Genomic DNA, 19482 nt, shown 5'->3' with positions numbered 1-19482 from the left:
GCTTGTACTAATTGTAGAAGTTTGTCATCAGTTTTGGGGCACATTTCAACATTGTATAAGATAAACAAATCCATATCAGAATGCACGGAATAAATGGGGAAATTTTGGGGTTTCTCTTGACTGTTGACCACATACTTCATCAATGTTTCTCGGTACAATCTCTTTGGCTGGCCAAAGACTGAAATGGTGGCATAGGACATGTCTAGCTGCAAAGATCCTTGGAGTTTTGCACCCCAAGATCTGGACAAAAGCATTCCATACTTTGGTGGGATATCAGCCACCACTACATCCATTAAAATAGTCTTGGCAGGGTATTGCACTAGAGATACACATAAATCTTTGATTAGGCCTAGACACCTGACTTGGCTAGAATCGAATGAGAACAAGTCTTTGTATGGCCTTGTGATATCTAGGTCCAATCTTTCCATCACAGACTTAGGCATTAGGTTATGGGAAGCTCCCGAATCAAACATTGCATTATGCAGTACTTTGTCATGAATGTTTAAGCTTACATAGAATGGAGGGACTCCTCCATCTAATGTTTTACCATTTACCTCAGGACCAAAAATTAGTTTTGGTTGGTCATCTAAAACATTCACTGCATCTCTATTCTCTGATATTTGAAGTGACCTGCTGATTTTTTCCCTATATACCTCATGTTTAGCCAATTCGAACAGTGGAATGGCTATTTTTAACTTGCCTATTTCTGTTTCTAGGTTGAAAGCTTTTTCCACTTGAATTTTTGTATTCCAGGCAGCAAGGTTTTCCTTTTCTGTTGTGTTTTCAATGATCTTTTCTCTATCAGAATTGTTGTTTGAAACTAGATCTGCTTTGAAATTATTTTTAGGAGGGTTGTTTACATTTTCTTTTGGAGGAAAGGAGGTGAATGGCTGAATTTTTAAAGGCTGTAAGTCTGATATGTCCTCAACCGTGGGTTCTTTTGGGTTGAGGTCTGTTTTAGCAGGGAGTTCTGTCAGGGCAGTTTTATCCTTTGCTTTCTTAGGCTGCTTGGTATCTTTCAGCTTGCTAGGTTCAGGAACATCTACCGTTCTGCTTCTCAATTTGTATTGTTTATGAACTTCATAGACAGCTGCATCATATCCCTCTCTGAAATCAAATGATTCTCCCGATTTGGTTTGGAATTGGTTGAAATTATGAGCCTCTTGGTCATCTTGTGTTAAAAATATTTGTTGTTCATTGTTCAAACCCATTACGTTGATTTGAGTATCCTCTGTTGGCTCACTAGAGGTTGAAGCTTCGGCATAGTTCTCTTGGAATGGAGGTCTGATATTCTGATCAGGGCCAGCCTTCCCGGTGTTAGGATTTTGATTTTTTCTAAAGTTTGGATTTCTAGTGGTGTTACTTGGTTGACCTTCCCAAGAAGATTTCCTTTCAATGGTTTCCACTCTATCACCCAGTCTATCCATTCCTTTAATGATTGCATCTAGTTTTTGCTCAAATGTAGAAGGCTCTTCTTTGAAGGGAGTCCTTCTTTCAGCTCTAGCCCGGGTTCTTTTAGAAATCATATTGGCCTCTACACTAACAGCTATGCTCTGCATGTCTTCTAAGCTTGGAGGAGCTCTTTCCCTTAGCTGATATGCCATGTCAGAGTCAAATCCATTAGGGAATTTGATTAAGGCTAAGTCAGGTGGAGGTCTGAGATTCTGAGGGATAGAATTGTATACATTGTTGAATCTAGTGCAGTAATCTTGAACACTCTCTTGTGGACCCCTTTTCAAATTTTCATATTCTGTTAGGATGTGTAAAGGGTCCTTCTTCTTTTCCCATCTGTTCAAAAAGGTTTGGTACAGGGCATCTAGATCAGCAATTGTGTTTGCAGCAAGTGCCCTAAACCAGGTCCTTACATCACCGGTTAAGCTTTGAACAAAAATTTTCATTCTGACATCGTTATCATCAATTTCATAGTTCTCAAAATAGTCCATCATTTTCTTAGTGTGTTGTTGTGCAGTATAGGAGCCAGTACCATCAAAATATGTAATTTTGCTTTGATAATCTTGAGGCATAGCCCCTGGATTTGCAGGCAACTACAGAGGAGCATATCAGTTTGCCATATTTATAGGTATAAATGGGACAGCTGGAAGCACAGGGATAACAGCTGAGATAAACGGAGTGGATGGAGGAGTGGAAGAGGTGCTTTGAAGTGATGATGGTAAACTAGAAGAAGCTGCAGCAACAGTAGAAAGGAATGTTGCTTTTCAAGGAGGAAATTGGGTCAAATTTTGTTGAAGTATATCAAGATTTAAATCAGCATAATTTTCTAGACTTTCTTGTCTTCTAAGGGTCTTGGAGATCAAGTTAGGATTTTCAAAAATAGCTGGAGGATTGGGATCTGGATTTGATCTGGTGTAACGAGTTTTCTTCTTTGGAGCCAGCTTCTAAGTCTGTTTTTTGGTATTTTTTGAAGATATTTGAAGAATGATGCTTTTGACAATATCTTTCTAGGAAAATATAAATTGTAAGAGCCTTGAATTTTTCTGAAGATTTTTTTTTTTGAAAACAAAAGGAAACTGATCAAATTTTGAGATAGTTGTATAAAGCCTAAAGCTAGACTGGAGATTGACTGAAGTAGCTTTTATTTAGTCCTGTAATTGCACAGCAAAGACAGTTTCAAAGGCTGCCTGGCTAACTTCAGGCTCCATCGGTAGCTTCAGAAAATAAACAGCAGTAACACACACAGTCATTCAGCCTTCCCCAGTGGAGTCGCCAATGATTTTATCACTCAGGTTGTTCCCCAAAAGCATTGGAAAAGGGAATACGACCAAGGTAACCACTAACCAGTCTTTTAGCTGCAGATTCTAGCCAATCTGCAACCAGAGAGGGCTCTCTCTTTATAATTTAGCTTTGTTTTGCTATATGTTAGGCTAGTTATGAAGTACAAGTATTTGTTTGGTGTTTGGAAGGTGACATTCAATAAAACGGAGTTGCAAAGTATGAGAAGTTCAGACCATTAGGTTAATGGAGTCAGAGGAAATGAATTTCTGGGTATGGTTTCTTAGGCAAAAGGTGGAACTACAAAGCAAGATAATTAAACATAGAACAATTTTCAAGCTGGAATAAGATGAAATGAAGTCAGGAAATGAAAGGCAATTAAGGATCTTTCATTATGCTAACAGAGGGAATGTGTATGAATATTACCAAGGAGCAATTAAGAATTCCTTAATTGTATTCAGGGTGTAAGAACCAGGAAGACAAGAGCAGTCAAGAATTCTAGCCTATGCTAGTCCTAAAGAAAACATAAAAATTGACAGGAATTGAACACAGAGTACAGTAAAGTAAATTCTGGGCTATTCTTTTTTCCTGCAATTCAAAACATGATATATAGATGACATATAAAACATAGGAACAGTAAAATAAGAGTTAAAAAGACTTATTGATCCATGAGGTAATACGAGAATTCTGTAACATATTCTTCTACCGTTAATTCCACAACCAGAAAGTTCATCAGCAAAGCATTCCAGCAATCTTTATTCTGAAGAGTTCTCAAATTTACAACGTAGGTCCAGAATGATATTCACCAACCAACCCTCAATACATATTTAGGGAAGGTCTTTATAAAAAAAGAGTTACAAAATATCTCATAGAGAAAATATCAAGCAATAACTTTATCCATCTACTTCTTCAAAGGAAGTAAATGACATTGAAAACAGAGCGTATTTAATGTAGGAGTAACTTCCGTTGTCCTGGCTGCCTTAGGTGGTCTGCTATATTTGACTTTTTAGCTCAATAAGTTGGCTGGTAGCTGTCTTTTAAATTTTCGTTTCTGCATTACTGTCCCAGCCCTGTCATCTGTGCCCAATTCCACTTTAGTGCATTCTGGCGTGCCTTCCTTTTCCTGTTGTTTTTCATTCTCATGATGTGTGGCACATACATTGAATTTAATTAAATGCAGATGATCAAAAGAAAGAGAACCAAAACTACCTTGGTAAAACCTCTAACATGCCCTGCCACCATTGGTCTGTTGGCAACTGGTGTCTTTGTAGTTTTATTAATGTTTCATCAGCTTCAGTATACCTGTAGTAATTGGGTTGGACTTCAAAAAGATGTGTTATTTCATGCTCAATGTAGAACAGATTTTCCAACTTGTCATATAAGCTCTGTCTAGAGGGAGGTACTATGTCTTCTGAAGTGCTTGATGATGCTGTGATCTGATTGGTAACATATGTATTCACCCTGTGTGCATATTGTTCATGTGTCAACAGTCTTTGATTGCTGGTTAACAAACTGGGTAGACCCTTTTGTTGCAAGACTGTAAACTTTGTTGTAAAAGCATTTATCTCTATCTGCATTTCTTGACACTTTCTCTCTAGATTTTGTATAAAATTCCTCATAGTCAGCACCCTTTTAACTGTCAAAATGGTGCCTGTTCTGTCCCTGATATCTAGAGCTGCCAGTTCTTCTTTGGTGTGAGTGTTCAAAAAATTGATTAATCTGTTGGCCTGCTCGGGCATGTTTCCCAATAATGTCCTGGCCTTTTGAATCTCTATTTGGGCCATTTCTATTAGTTCAATTTTCTCATGGATTGTTTGAATTGATCTCCATTGATCAATGATGGACTGGCCAATTTTAGTCCACAAAATTGTCTTGATTTCTGATAGATTTTTATGAAGAGCAAGCTCTTTTTCCAAGGATTTTACCTTCTTTTCCAAGGCCTTTACCTCTCTTGTTTTCTCAACCACAGTTAATTTGGATTTATCATAGCTTACCTCTAACTTGGCCAGTTTTTCTTTGGCTTCCTTCAGTTCTGCCATCTGGAGTTCTAACTCTTTTATTTCCTTCATTATCTTTTCCATGCTCATGCTGGTATCAAGTATTGTTGTTGTTGCTGCTATTGTTGATGTAGTGCTTGGTGTTGTTGATGTCGGATCAGTAGGAGGGACTGTTGTTGTGACTGTAGAAGGAGCAGTTGTAACAATTGGAGCTATTTGAGATGGATGAGAGGCCAACTCTCCCTATTTTCCTTGTAGTGCTTCCTCCAATGCCTTCTCTGTTTCTGCCAGTCTCTCATTCATCCTCATCAGCAAACCCACCATGTCCTCCTCTTCTTTCTATTGTGCAACTTATGTGGTTTGAGGGTGCATTATAATTGGCAGCTTGAGCTGCTTCCTAAGAGCTGTAATGTCTTCTTCTTTCTTTCTTATTAAGGCATGTATGCCCTTGGGATCCTTGGGATCATGTCCTAGCTCAATAATAATTTCCTCCAAGGATTTGATCCTGTTATCCTTGGCTAATGAGGAGGTATTCTCCAACTCTAATTGGGTAGAGGTATTGTGCAATGAATTCTACAATTTGTGAACTTATAATGCCTTGTCTGCCAAGGTGGAGTACACCATTTCTCTGGTTTGTATATGTAATTCAATCTGGTCCATTGGGTGGATGTCTTTAGAGAGAACTTCCAAATTGGTCATGATATAATCAGCAGCTGATTGTGGCTGCTACATTGTGGGCCTGAAGTGACTAAGAGTCATTTTCCCTTCTTGAATATCATAGGCTGCCATTAGCCTTTGTTGATTTGTGGGGGCCATTCTCAACAATTGATTATAAAGTTGGATCCTTACTGGCTCATTTCTAGTCTTTATTTCAGTAAATGCTTTCTTGATATCAGAGCCTTGCTTGCTCTGTTGTTTGCTCTGTGGCCTGGTGGATGTAACCTCCACACCATGTTGCCTCTCTAGCTCTTGCTAATATGAGCTAGTTGATGTTTCCAAAATTGGAGGAGCCTTCTGTTCAGTTCTTTCCTCACCGCTCAAGTTGCCTATTGTCTCTCCCAAGAGTTCCTCTTGAGAGTAAGGATTTAACCTTTGCTTCTTTTCCCCTCGCTATTATGTTGATCCACTTATAGATGTGTCTTCCTGCATGTCTCTTTTCTTGGCTCTTTCCTCATTGAGAGGAGTTTGTAACACAGGGATTTCAGGTACCTTTGTTTGTGTTGAAGGGCCTTGCCCCTTTGATGCATCTGGCTGATCTACCATTTTTTCCTGCTCTGAATGCAACACTTCTTTGCTTTTGGATGTCCCTGAAGGTGGAGTGCTTTCTTGGGCAGGCTTTTGTGAAGTTGTAGCAGATGATGTGCCTGCCATGTTGAGGCAATTTGAAAGGGACCTGTCCAAAAGAGTCCAGGTCAAGTGTTTTCTCAAGTTCTTTCATTTCTTTTTCCAATCTTTCTTCTTCAGTGATCTCTTCAACTAATGTGCCTTCTACCCATTCTTGTTGGTTAGCATATTGTTGAATTTGAGGGATTTTGTGGTGAACATATCCTGTAAGCTTGTTTTTTACTCTTCTATAACTTATGAAATGTTCAGGGTCATATGGTGACCAATGAAAACTTTGTTTCAGCATAAGTTGATCCCTTAAAATTTTATTTGCTTCCTCCCAGGCTTCCCTTTTATTGAAGATGAAAGGGCCCAATTGATTTCTTATCTTGAGCCGTGCCTTTTTCCTAGCTCCATAGAAATGAGTCAAATTTGAACTAATAAATTGCCTAAAGTATTCCAGGGCAAATAGTCTCATAGGGACATACTTCAGCAGCTTGTAGGGGGATAGTTCACAGCCATAAATTCTGATCACTGTGTGATTTTGGTAAAAATACCAATCACCAATACTGTATTCCTTTGAGAGAAGCAAAATTTTCTGCATTTCAACAGAGAGCATGGTAGGAGGAGTTATCATCAACAAAGAAGTGGCTGGATATATGAATAGGTCAATGAACTCACAATATGTATAAGGGGAGTTATGGACTTCATGGAATACTGAGGTCTAGAATACCATAGACCTCTTTTCTCCCTTGAGGTCCAACTTTCTAAGGGGGATTTGGAAACTATCAAGTTGATAGTACAACAGCAAATGATATATGTAGGATGTGTATTTGAACACTCTTTCTCTGTCCAAGTTCATGAATTGCTCATGGATTTTATTGGCTATGAAGGTGGCATAATCATAGTGGACAGTAGGGGGTTGTCCTAGAGTGAATATGGACATCAATACTAAAACAGTCTCATCAATATTCTCACTGGTTTTGAATCCCAAGATATATGAAATCATATCAGTAATGAATACACCAGCTTCATTGAACCAGACCTGATTAAAAGGAGGTGGATGTGTGGGTTGGCTTTCTGGTCTCATGAATAATTTAGCTATTCTGGTTATTTCTGAGCTGGGTAGCTTGGCAGCTTGGTCAAGCAAGAATTTCATGGTGAGAGGGGCCAGAGGCTGAGTTGGCTTAAAATGCAGCATCTCATTTATGGATTGAGGAGTAATATAGAAGAGGACAGTCCCAGATGGAGCCATAACTGCTCTTTGTATGGGGTCATAATTTGCACAGCACAAATGGATGAGATCAGGCAGCACATTTACTAAAGGGAGGTAGTAGATGGGCATGCTGGATTTCCAAATTCCAAAGACATCAGTATTTCTTCTGTAGCTATTCCTAATTTCACAAAAGTTCTGCAGGTGAGGCTTGTCACCCATCATATCCTTGATTTGGAAATCCCTGTCAGTAATGGGTATCCACTCCAACTCTTTATGTGGTGCATTCAAGGGGGCAACATTCAGGGCCACTGTAGCCTCCATTTTCAAATTATTTTATAACCTTTTTAATTGGAGTTAGGGGCTTTTTCAGCAACAGCAGGGTAAAATGATAGTTTGTGGGCTTTTCTGTGGAAATTGCAGGCAGAAATAAGTTTAATTTCAGCTTGGTGGGCGAATTTGCAGGGGAGAACGGAATTCACAAGATTTATTTGGAAAAATGGGTAAAACAGTGATTTATAATGCAGAGGTTTGTAGGAAGCATCACGTTTTAACTCGAATTTTAGTTCCCCGGACAATTTTTACAGAAAAACTTGGAAAAACAGGGTTTATGAGTGAATTTCGAGTAAATACCTGTTCTATGGACACCTAGAGCGAAATGCAGGTAGAAGATTGAGCTGAGGGGCCGAGCTGCGGAGTGAATTCCCCTGGGTGGCAGACTGTGCAGCGAAAATGGTGTTTTGAACGTAAATAACCATGCAGAGCTTTGCATAGAAAAACAAAGAGAAATGGACAAAAACGACGTTTAAACGACTTTTTAACAAAATTTTGATTTTGGTGGGTTTTTGGCGCGCTTTGGTCAGGTGACGTCAGCATGACGTCATCTTTGTCGGGTAGCAGGGTTACGGAAGATGACTTGGCGCTGATGTGGGCAATGACGTCAGCGGCGGGAAGGGAGAGTGGTTTATGGTTTTATCGCACCGCTTTATGTACGACAGCGATTTTCGGCAGAACGGACGCGATACAATATAGTGGCGACGCGTGGATTATGTACGGTGGGAAAACCGCCGATCTCCCAGACCCTATCGTTCGGTCATCGGGGCGCTTCCGATATCGACGTGGATCGTCTGATGGGAAAGCCCGAATCGGAGGGGTAAGTTGGCGGAGGTTTATGACATGGGGCCCGCCCCATATATTTATCGTTTAACAAGGTTTTTTGGGTTATAACCTTTGATTATTGTGTTTTTGCGGGCGCGGTTATTTATTTAACCGGGTGTTAAATAAACTCTAAAGTTTATGTATGCGGAGGGGTTTTTATAAGGTTCCAAGTGAACCTATAATTCCCGAAATGCCATGTTTTATGGCTATAATTGCCGGGGCGAGGAATATTTAAGTATTTTGGGGTTTTTATATAGTTTTACATAGTATGGGAAGGGAAATATACATAGGAGTTATATAATAAAGTTAATGTTAATATGGTTTTATGAATGTAGGAGGCTAAGTTTGTAAGGTAAAAACTTGGGTTTTTTAGGGAAATGAAAGGGAAATGGAAGGATCTTTTTACATAAGAAATGTGGCTTGTTTTGGCTAAGCAAACACAGAGTTCCACTTAGTAATTTTCATGAAATGAAGTGAACTAGGACCACTGAGCAGATCTCAATGACCTTGAGGGAAGTTAGTAAATGTTCTTGGAGGAATGGGAGGGAAATTAGTCATGCTCCAACTGTTTTACAGCCACTTTGCCATGGTACCTGTGATATCCATGAGATAAGTCTTATTTAAAAAGACAAAACTGATCACAAACTTGCTTCTGCAACACCAAACTGCCTACCCAGCCTAATACACCTAACATTTTTTCTTCTTTCTCCTTGGGTGCATTTGAGCTAGCAAACCCTTTCTCTCTTGTTTTCTTTTGACTGTCACCCTATCTAAGTCTGCCCTTATCTCTTCCAGGGGCTCAGATTCAGCTGTTGAGCTCCCTTTGCTTCTCTACCTAACTATTTGTCTGCCAAGCTTGAACTGTTTGGACAGACTTTATTCTCTAATGCTAAACAAGAAATTTAAACATGGACTGGCCAAGATTGAGCTGTTGGGCCATCCATCAAGTGTGATAGAAGTCACTGATTGCATAATCTGAACTTGTTTGCAAAAAATAGGACAGTAGTGGCATTTTGACTAGCACACTTTCTTGGTCTTTTCTTTGGGGTTCATTTTCTTTCTTTCTTGACCAATTCATTCTTCTTGCCCTTTGATTTTTCTTTTAGGGCATACCCTCTTTACATTTTTTAAATTTTTTGGTTTTTTGAAAATATGGAACCTTTGCAGCATGGAAAGGATGATCATATTTGGCATTTCCACAGTCAATCATGAAATATGACACCTATTGGTATAGGAACCTAACAGATTGGATGATTAGTCTTAATTTTTGGATTCTCCTTAGTGGAAAAATAATCTTCAAAAGGATTAGAAGGTTGTTGTTCAAATGTGTAAGGAGACTTTGCATCGACATTTTCCAAAGGAAAATAATAAAAGTTTAATCTAAAATCATCTCTAAAATACAATATACATTGAAAAATCTTATCAATGAGAAAGAACATAATGTCTTGGATAACAATCCAAGTCAAAAGCTTGATCTTTTCATACAGTTCTTTCAGGTTCATTTCTCCAGTGGAGTCTTGATTGTGAAATTGATGTGGAGCCACCAAGTGGATGACTTTAACCTTTGTATGTTTGATCCCTGTCCACCATCACAGATCAGATCTAAACCTGTAAAACAGTTCTGAGAAAAAGGTTTAGTTTCTCCAGGAAACCAAATTTTGAGTATTTTATAATTATCTCTATTTTTATGAATTTTCAAAACAATTTCTATGATTTCTTTAAGAGGCTTTAGATATGAGATTTAAACTTTCTTAAAGACTTTATTTGACAAGAGGAACTGATCAAGTATTTGAAACCAACTGTTTAATACATAAACTAGACCGGAGATAGATTGAAGCAACATTCATTTACTTCTGCAACTACAAAGCAAAAGCATTTCAAAGGCTACCTGGCTAACTTCAAGCTCCATCTGTAGTTTATGCAGTAAACAACAGTAACAAACATTTATTCAGGTCCCCTGTGGAGTCGCCAATGATATTATCACTCAGGTTGTTCCCAAAAGTTGTAAGAAAGGGAATACGGCCGAGGTAACCATAGACCAATCTTTTAGATACAGAATCTAGCGAATCTGTATCCAGAGAGGGTTCTCTCTTTATGATTTAGCTTTGTTTTTGAAAGGTATTAGGCTAGTTATGAAGTTCAAGGGTTTTGTTTTGAGTTTGGGTGGTGAGATTCAATAGAACAGTGAGGTAAAACAGAATAGTTCAGTCCATTGGGCATGATGGAGTCAAAGAAGCAGGCTTTCTGGATTTGGTTTCTTAACAGAGGATGGCTTCATAGAGCAAGGTAGTCAAACAGGGAACAAATAAAAGACTTGAAGCAGATGGAATGGGCTCAAATGGGTGAAGGGCAGTTAAGAATCCTTCAACATATTGAAAGAGGGAAAATGAATGATTATTGACAAAGAGCAGTTAAGAATTCTTCACCAAATAATCAATATGAGAGAATTAGGAAACAAGAGCAATTAAGAATTCATTGTTTATTCTAATTCTGAAGAAAACAGAGAGAACAATAAAGATTGAAAGCAGAGTGCAGTTAAGGAAATTCTGAATTAACCCTTTTCTTTATCATTCAAATTATGAAACACAGATGATATAATAAACTAGAAAACTGTAAAACACGAGATATAGGGGACTTATTGATCCGGAGTTTGATTAAAGAATTCTGTGACAAGTCCTCTGCTTCAATTCTTCATCCAGTAGACCAGACAACAAATGTTTCCAACAGCTCTTTATTCCAAAGTTCAATATTACAACAGAGTCTAGGAAATCCACACACACACACAACCTCTCCAAAACTCTAATGGAGGGGGTATTTATACAACAGAATATGTACAACCTATATCTCATCACAGCTGTGAGATAATATTTATTTTTAACCTAAAATAGTTTACAAGTAACATAGAAGCGGCTTGAGAAAGATAACTGATGTTGTGTTGGAGGCAGGTCTTTAGGGTTCGGTCTGCAGTTGTCCTCTATAGTAGCTCTGTGCCAACTGTCTATCTTAACTGTTGTATTCAATTCTGATCTGCTTTCTTTAATTCTTCTCTGCTGCTTTTAATTATGTTCTGACATTCTTCAATTCTGATCTGATACACTTTAATGCTAAACTAATACTTTTTGACTTGTTTTGATGCTCTTTAATGCTGAACTGATGCACTTTAATTTGTCTTCCTCTGGAAATTTGTGGCTCTAAAGGCCTCACTGGTTAGAGTAGCGAATATCCCTATTCATCCCTTTATTTCTTTTTCCACGAGCCTGGAAGTCCCTAGGTACTAGTTCAAACTGTATTAAAGAGGACAAAAATTGTAACTGGCAGCTTGGTTGAGGCTGCGAGCTCATTGAGGGAGCTTTTTCTGGTCTGGAGGCGGTCTAGGAGCTGGAACATTTGATTTTGGTCGATTTTATCTTGCAGGAAAGCGCGGGGTGCTATATGCAAAAAACGTAGCAAAAATGACCTTTTCCCTTTTATTTGACAAAAATGAAGCTTGGCGGGAATTTTTTGATTTGACGGACAAGTGACGTAAGCAGGAGTACATGGCAGATGACGTGGCAATAACGTGGCGGTGATATGGCGGGTGACGTCATCGGAAGGTTAGCTGACGTCAGCAAGGGGAGTGGTAAACAATTTTGCCCGCACTACTTTTGGGTCTGCGCGGTTTCAGGCCGAGAGGGAGCGGGCAAGCTGGTGGAACGACGCGTGGTAGTGGTATGGGGCAATACCGTCGGTTCCCCAGGAATTAAAGCTCGGCAGTTATGGCGACGCGAAATGATTTTGGACCGTTAGATGCATGGGCGGAGATCTGACAGCAGACGATCGTTGGAGATGGCGAGAGATTAACTGCCGTGGTCCCGGTACGATAAACCACGTTTTAATGGTTTCCGGCGCATTTTGATTGGTCGGCGGGTTAGTTATTAATTAACCCATGTGGTTAATTAATCCTTTGTATGTGTAGGGAGGGCTATTAATAGGTTCCAAATGAACCATTAATTCCCGACAAACAGTGTTATGGTTTATAATTTAACCAAGGGCGAGATATATAGTATTTTTTGGGGTTTTTAATGTTTTTTACATAATACGGGAAGGGAAATGATTTTTACATGGGAGTTATATAATAAAAGTCAGAGTTAATGTAAAAATGAATTTGAGCACTAAGCCAATGTTCACAAGTCACATTGAAACTTAGGCTTTTGAAGTGGAAAAGGGGTTTATGAAATGAGATGAGTGGTTAAGTGATATTAAGCAAAGCTTAATATTTGGGGGAGTTAGTGAATGAGTTAGGGAAAATGTGAAGGGGAATTAGTTATGTAGTCTACCTTGCCCAAGCTGTATCAAAAATATTTGCCATGGCACTTGTGATAGGAGTGAAAGTTAACACATTGAGAGACATGCTCCATAACAAGTATGTTTCTACAACACCAATCTACCTACCCTGCCTACTTTGCTTAACATTTTTTCTTCTTTATACTTTGGGTGCACTTGGACTAGCAAACCCTTATCAACTTTTCTTTTCTTTTTGATGGTAAGCCTACCTAAGTCTGCACTTATTACTTCCAAGGGCTTAGATTAATCTGTTGAGCTCCTTTATTTCTCTACCTATCTACTCATCTGCCAAGATTAAACAGTTTGGACAGATTTTTATTCTCTATCTCTAAAACAGGAAATTCAAACATGAACTAGCCAAGATTAAGCTATTTGGCCATCCATCAATTGTGGCATAAAGATCAACAAGCCGCGCACAATGCTTTATTTACAGAAAATGAAATAGTAGTGGCATTTGGACTTGCACACTTTCCTGGTCTTTCTTTATTTGGGGTTCATTTCTTCTCATTTTTTCTTTTGACCATTTTATTCTTTTTACCCTTTGATTTTTCTTTTAGGGTATACCCTCTTTACATTTTTTTTATTATTTTTTTTGATAATATGGAAACCTTTGCAGCAAGGAAAGGATGAACATATTACAGATCTCAATTAGTCAATCATGAAATATGACACCTATTGCTATAGGAGTATAACAGAATATGCAACAGGAGTGGAATTTAGAAAATATATGGATGGATTCTACCTATATTAAGAGATGGGTCTCCAAAACTTTGAAAAATACCAGGTAACTCTGTTTTAAACAGCTTTAGATGTGGTGGTCATTAATAATTATAACCAACAATTAAAACATGTGATAATGGTGGCGAAATTAGAATTTATTTAAATTGTTATATCAATCTAGTATGTTTGTAAATCTTACAAGTTTTGTGGATGTTAATTTGTAATTATAATTAGCAATTCAATGTATGCAAAATTGAGGGGAAAACAGGCTATTTAAATTACTAGTTGAGCCTAAGGTATTGTTTAAATTACTTTTAGGGAGTCTGTAAGAATGTGAAAATTCCTGAAGAGCGCATCATTTGTCAGACCAATTCTCAAGTTGGTATCGTCAAAGGAGAATTGTTTGTCTAAAGAAAGTTGCATCCAATATGTTGATGGCAATGTGATTTAGGATGTGTGCTTAAGGCTGCGTAATGTCAAGTCTGGTGAGTTGGAAATGCAGCTTGAATGGGTTGATGTTCCTGATGGATATGGTGAGCATGTATGTGTTCATTCTGCACGACGATGATATTGTGTATGGATGTTTGTGTAGACTATCTTTTGTACCTCTAATTTGATTCTAGTAGAGTTTCCTTGTGGTGAAGGGTTGTATCCAATATCATAAGCTTTTACCTATTACTTTTTGAGGTTTTGGATTTCCTCCTTATAATTGAAGATTGTATATAGGAGAAAAATCAAAAGAAATATAACTTACATTGACTACTTTTGTCGTTTAAGACAAGTTAAGTTTATCCATCAAGGGAAGACGTGAGACATGAAAATATGAAGGTATCGTTATTATGGTCTAGAAGAATGGTTAGATTGTAGTTTTAACTTAATGTATTGTTTATCACATTCGTAGTTAAGTCTATTAAAAAAAACTATGTGGTTAATTCTGAGACAAATTTTAACTATAACAAAACTTTGGTCATTATCAAGGCTTAATATATGCTTGACCGCATCTCCTTTGGACATACAAGTGCCATTTAACAAAGTTGTGATTTACAAGTTCAAATATCTTTACAACACGATCTCTAATTAAATGTTGAATTCTTGCAATTGTATTTTAAATACAGTTTGTTTTTCTTACAAGAAACATGTAGCACTTTGATATGATTTATGTGTCAAATTTACCAAATCAATTAACTACAATGAAACCTAGTGCTCTGTAGCTTGACAAGTGAAGGAAGATCTCACATACAAGTTGTTTATATCTTTGGAGATGAAGTTTGATAAGCATAAATGGATAAATATTATTAGTTTTTATTATTTCACCAAGAACCACCCAATATTTAGCCAGAGTAGGAATGAAACTCTCCGGACGTGCCACTCTTGGAATTCTCAGGCAAAAGAGAGAGTTGCATACATTGAAACATCATTTGATAAATGACAATATACCCATATAACAATACTTATTATTGGGCCAACTTGAGCACAAAAGTAAAAATCAAAATTTCTAAGATGGAAAATTTAGGGCCAAAAAAACATAGAGGACCACCATTAATTGTTATATGATTGATCCCACCAGATTCTATGGGGTCCAAGGATGTTGTGATTGCTCCCTCCCTTACTAACATTGCAAGTACTTTCAATGTTGTGCCTTGTGGGTCTTTTTTGGATTGTTGTTATGGTAGTTTCAATGTTATGCCTCATGGGTCTTTTTTGGATTGTTGTTATGGTTGTTATTTATGTGATGTTCATAATATTTGCATGTCTTACTGCTACGGAGAAATATCCTTATGTGAAGGATTTCATTCTTCATTCATACTCTCCTTTGTCCTAAAAAAAAATAGGAATTGTAATAATGCACCTCACACAAGAAGAATTTGCAATAATAAAATACATTTAACAACAATAATGCTTGGAGGTTTGAAATAGCAGACATACATCTGTGGAGGAATGGGATTTTTAATGTTGCAGGTTCAATACTTACAGGCAAAGCTGGCATAGTTCAAGGTTGTGTTCCTAAGGTTTCCAAGGATATCCGAATTACAGATAAGGTTTTTGGTGCTTGTTATGTTTAGCTAAGCTTCATTCTCATAATTTTGATAGACATTTATATTTTCATACATGTTAATGCAGGGATGAGAGAGTAACAAAGGTTGCAATTGGGGTCTTAGGTGACTTGGCTGATACATTTGGTTCAAATTTTATATCGTTGATGCAACGGTATGCCTTTTATAATGACTTTATTGATTAATGTTTGTCATCTTATGATCAAATGACTAAGGAGACTACATAATAGGTTCACTTGGTTGTGCATCAGAAGGTTTGAAAATGCATGTCATTGTTTGGTTGTGAGGATCTGGGAATTTGATTCCTACCTCTGCTAACTTTTCATCTCTTCCATTGCTTGGCAGCAAGATTATGAAAGTCTTCCCAAGTCCTACTTGTTAGCGGGCCTCAAAGAGAGCTTAAATTGCATTCATGATTATGAAAGCAACTCTCAATATTGTTGTTCTATCAAAAACTAAAACATCTACTTTGGGTGCTTTTGTTTTGCTTACAAAAGCATTAAAGGTTGGTTTGAAATAAGCAATGTAAATGTCAAGATTGCATAATAAGAAAAAATTATCATTACTTCTGCCACTTTTTAAATGGAAAGAGTGATTAATAGTCCTTCTTCTATTACATCTAAAAGAAAGCACATTTTGTTTCTTAGGCTCAATGCTGATGCATTAGCCAAGTTGATCAAATATTAGCATCTGCATTTCCACCTTCTTATCTTCCATGTCTTTCCCTTATTAATTTGATAGGTTAAATATCCTTTATCCATTTCATTTATGTTTAGGATTGCTTCAAATCAAGCATGCATATGCAAAATAAATTTTTGCAATGCATTACTAATTTGATTTGAATCATTCTTTCCTTCTCGTATAAATCTTCTTCTATTTTCTCTCGTGCTTATGTCTATCTTCGCAGTGCTCTCATGTGCATGTTTGTTGTTTAATGTTGGCCAATTCTATAGGTATTATTGTGGATGGGATGACTTTGCTATTTTTTGGTTGGAAGTATGTGGATGTATGGATGTTCAATTCATGCATCTTGTTTGACTATTGCATGGAATGATAATCCCAAGCATATCATCAATTTACCTACCTAGTATGTGTCTGATTGATTCAAATGGAATATAGTAATTATTAGTTTTTCTATTTATTGACCTTTAGGTGGTCAATTTTAAGGGTTGTCTTTATCTTTTCTGATTTATCATGGTGAAGGTCCATCTTGTACTTAATAAGAATTTTTGCTTTGTATAGTGGGATTTGTGCAATTTCTTCATGCTTAATATGAGCTATTTCAATTGATATGAAATTATTGTCGACGTAAATTTAAGGACAATGCTTTTGCTACAAAATATATATCTATGCATTCACTTTAACTTACTCTTTGATATTGTTTTAATCCATGTAAAATGTATGCAAAGCTTCTTGAATTTAGTCCCTTTCAGTATTTAAGAGTATGCATTTCAAAGGAATCTGGTTGAGGTATCTTAATTTTAAGTTGTGAACTAACTATGAGTTTTTATCTTCTACTTTCACTTTGAGAGTAAAAGAAAAAGATGAATTCTAGATGTGAAACAAGTCCTTGAAGGAAAACATGAATTTCAGATGTGAGAGCTGAAATCCTGAAAGATCAATGCGCATTACAGAGATGGATATCCCTGGATGGAGCCGTGAAGAATCATATCAAGGGCTTCTTACTACAAACTCTTTCTTCACCTGTTCCAGATGCTCAATCTACTTCATCATAGGTTATAGCAAAGATTGTTGGCATTGAGTTACCTTAAGGCTAGTGGCCAGAGCTCATAAGGACATTATTACTCAACATGGGTGGCCCACAAATGGAACCACCCACGCATCCCAAACAGGCCACTCTAGAAACTCTTGGATATCTTTGTGAGGAGGTTGTTGCAGATAGTCTTTCCCAAGATCAGGTGAATTCCATCCTTACAGTTTTTGTGCAGGGAATGAATTCATTTGAGATTAACAATGAGGTTGGGCTTGTTTCTACTCAAGCATTGTATAATTCTTTGAATTTTACTCAAATGAATTTTGATAACGATATAGAGAGGTATTCTATTATGAGAGTAGTGTGTGAAGCAACCCTGTCCCCAAAAGTAAGGATTCAACAAGTTTTTTTTGAATGCCTGGTGTTGATATCTTCTACATATTCTGAGAAACCTGCCCACTACATGCAAGACATCTTTTCTATTACAGCAAAGGCTACAAAACAGATGGAGAAACAGTTTCTCTTCAAGCTATCGAGTTTTTGAGTTCTATATGTGACGAAGAAATTGATATACTAGAGGAATATTCAGGAGAACTAAGTGGTGATTGATATGTGCCTTGCTTTTTATTTTATCTTGCAAGGGCTTCCTACTCTTGTGCCAATGTTATTAGAGACATTGTTGAAACAAGAAGAGGACCAAGGTCAGGATGAGGGGGCACGGAATCTCTCTATGGATGGAGGAACTTGCTTCCGTCTTGTTGTGAGAACTGTGGGAGATGACGTTGTCCCCCTTGTTATGCTATTTGTAGAAGAAAACATGTCAAATCTAGATTGGATATGTCGAGAAGCAACTACTTATGCCTTTCAATCAATTTTGGAGGGTCCATCACCTGATAAGCTTACTCCTCTTATCAATGTTCCTCTCAGCTTTATTCTCAATGCAATGAAGGATAAGAATAGTTATGTTAAAGACACAACTGCATGGACCCTTTGGAGAGTATTTGAATTTTTCCACGATTCAAAAATGGAGACACTCTAATTTTTAAGTATAGGACCTATTCTGGCGAACTACTAACAAGACAGGAAAAGGAATGGGAACATAACAAGAAAAAGGTCTCGTAGTCACATCTCATCACATGGGTTGGAAGGTATATTGTGAAGCATGGAATTACATTTGAGTGGTGAGATTTTCATGCTCAATATCAAAATTTGATTTGCTAATCTTTCCTATGTCATCGTAAGTTTCAATTAAAAGAAAGAAAAAATCAATATTTTTGACCTGCTAGTCTTTCCTATGCTACTGCCTTACGGCGTTTCCTTTGTGTCAACATGTGGTGCAATTGTTAGTAATAATACTATGACTCATCAATACCACATGCCCAAAAACCATCTCTCATTTCACTATCAAAATATTTCTCTTAATTTTATTTTATTAGTTTTTTAGGAGAGAAACAGTCTCCAACCTAATCTAGAAGAAATGTTGCAATTTATTGTTATGGTATGTTATCTAAACATTTTGATTCGATCAAACTATATAAAAAATAAATAAATAAAATTATTAATTAAAACGATTTGACTTAAAATTACATACAAATAAAAACTAAATAAAATAAATAAATAATTATAATGATTACTTAGTAATAATTAAACGAGCCTAGATTCATCTTAATTCCATATTTATCAAGCACTGAGAAAGAGATTTCTCAAGGTGCAAACTTCTTTTTTTAGTGTAAAACTTGAGAAAAGGATCTAAGTTGGCAGACATTCAATTAAGTTTACTTATTCTATATCCAATGATGTGGGAGATGAAACTTGAGAAAAGGATCTAAGCTTGCAGACATTCAATTATGTTTACTTATTCTATATCCAATGATGTGGGGGACGATAATATGATGTAAGAAAATAACAATTCTCGTATATGATGGAAGTATGTAGATATTTCTCACAAAAATATGTTTATCACTTTTTCATTTTTCATATTTATATTTATATGTATGAGTGATAATATATTATTTTTATAATTATGTTAATAAGGATATTTGTCTATAAAATGAATAAAAAAATGGATATTTTTTATTGATGTATTTTTTGGACGAGGATAAATTTTTTTTGTATTTACTTTATTTTTTTAATTAATTTGAATCTTTTTAAAATGGGTCAAAACTTTTAAAGACAAAATTATGTGATTAAAGGATGGCAAGAGGAGGAGGGGTGCTCTATGGCTTCGAGGAAGTTAAAGTTGTAGAGCAT

At 36.8% G+C, this 19482-nt stretch overlaps 1 pseudogene; it reads left to right on the top strand.

Annotated features, from left to right (window-relative positions):
- Window positions 1–8137: 8137 nt before the first annotated feature.
- LOC149155333 (importin subunit beta-1 pseudogene) lies at window positions 8138–18271 on the top strand (annotated as a pseudogene).
- The last annotated feature ends 1211 nt before the right edge of the window (window positions 18272–19482 follow it).

This window comes from Pinus tabuliformis, chromosome 9 (genome assembly GCF_031772625.1).
Source record: "Pinus tabuliformis cultivar Carrire ecotype Pingquan chromosome 9, CPIR1, whole genome shotgun sequence".
NCBI lineage: Eukaryota > Viridiplantae > Streptophyta > Pinopsida > Pinales > Pinaceae > Pinus > Pinus tabuliformis.
This window is presented reverse-complemented; position numbering and strand designations above follow the sequence as displayed.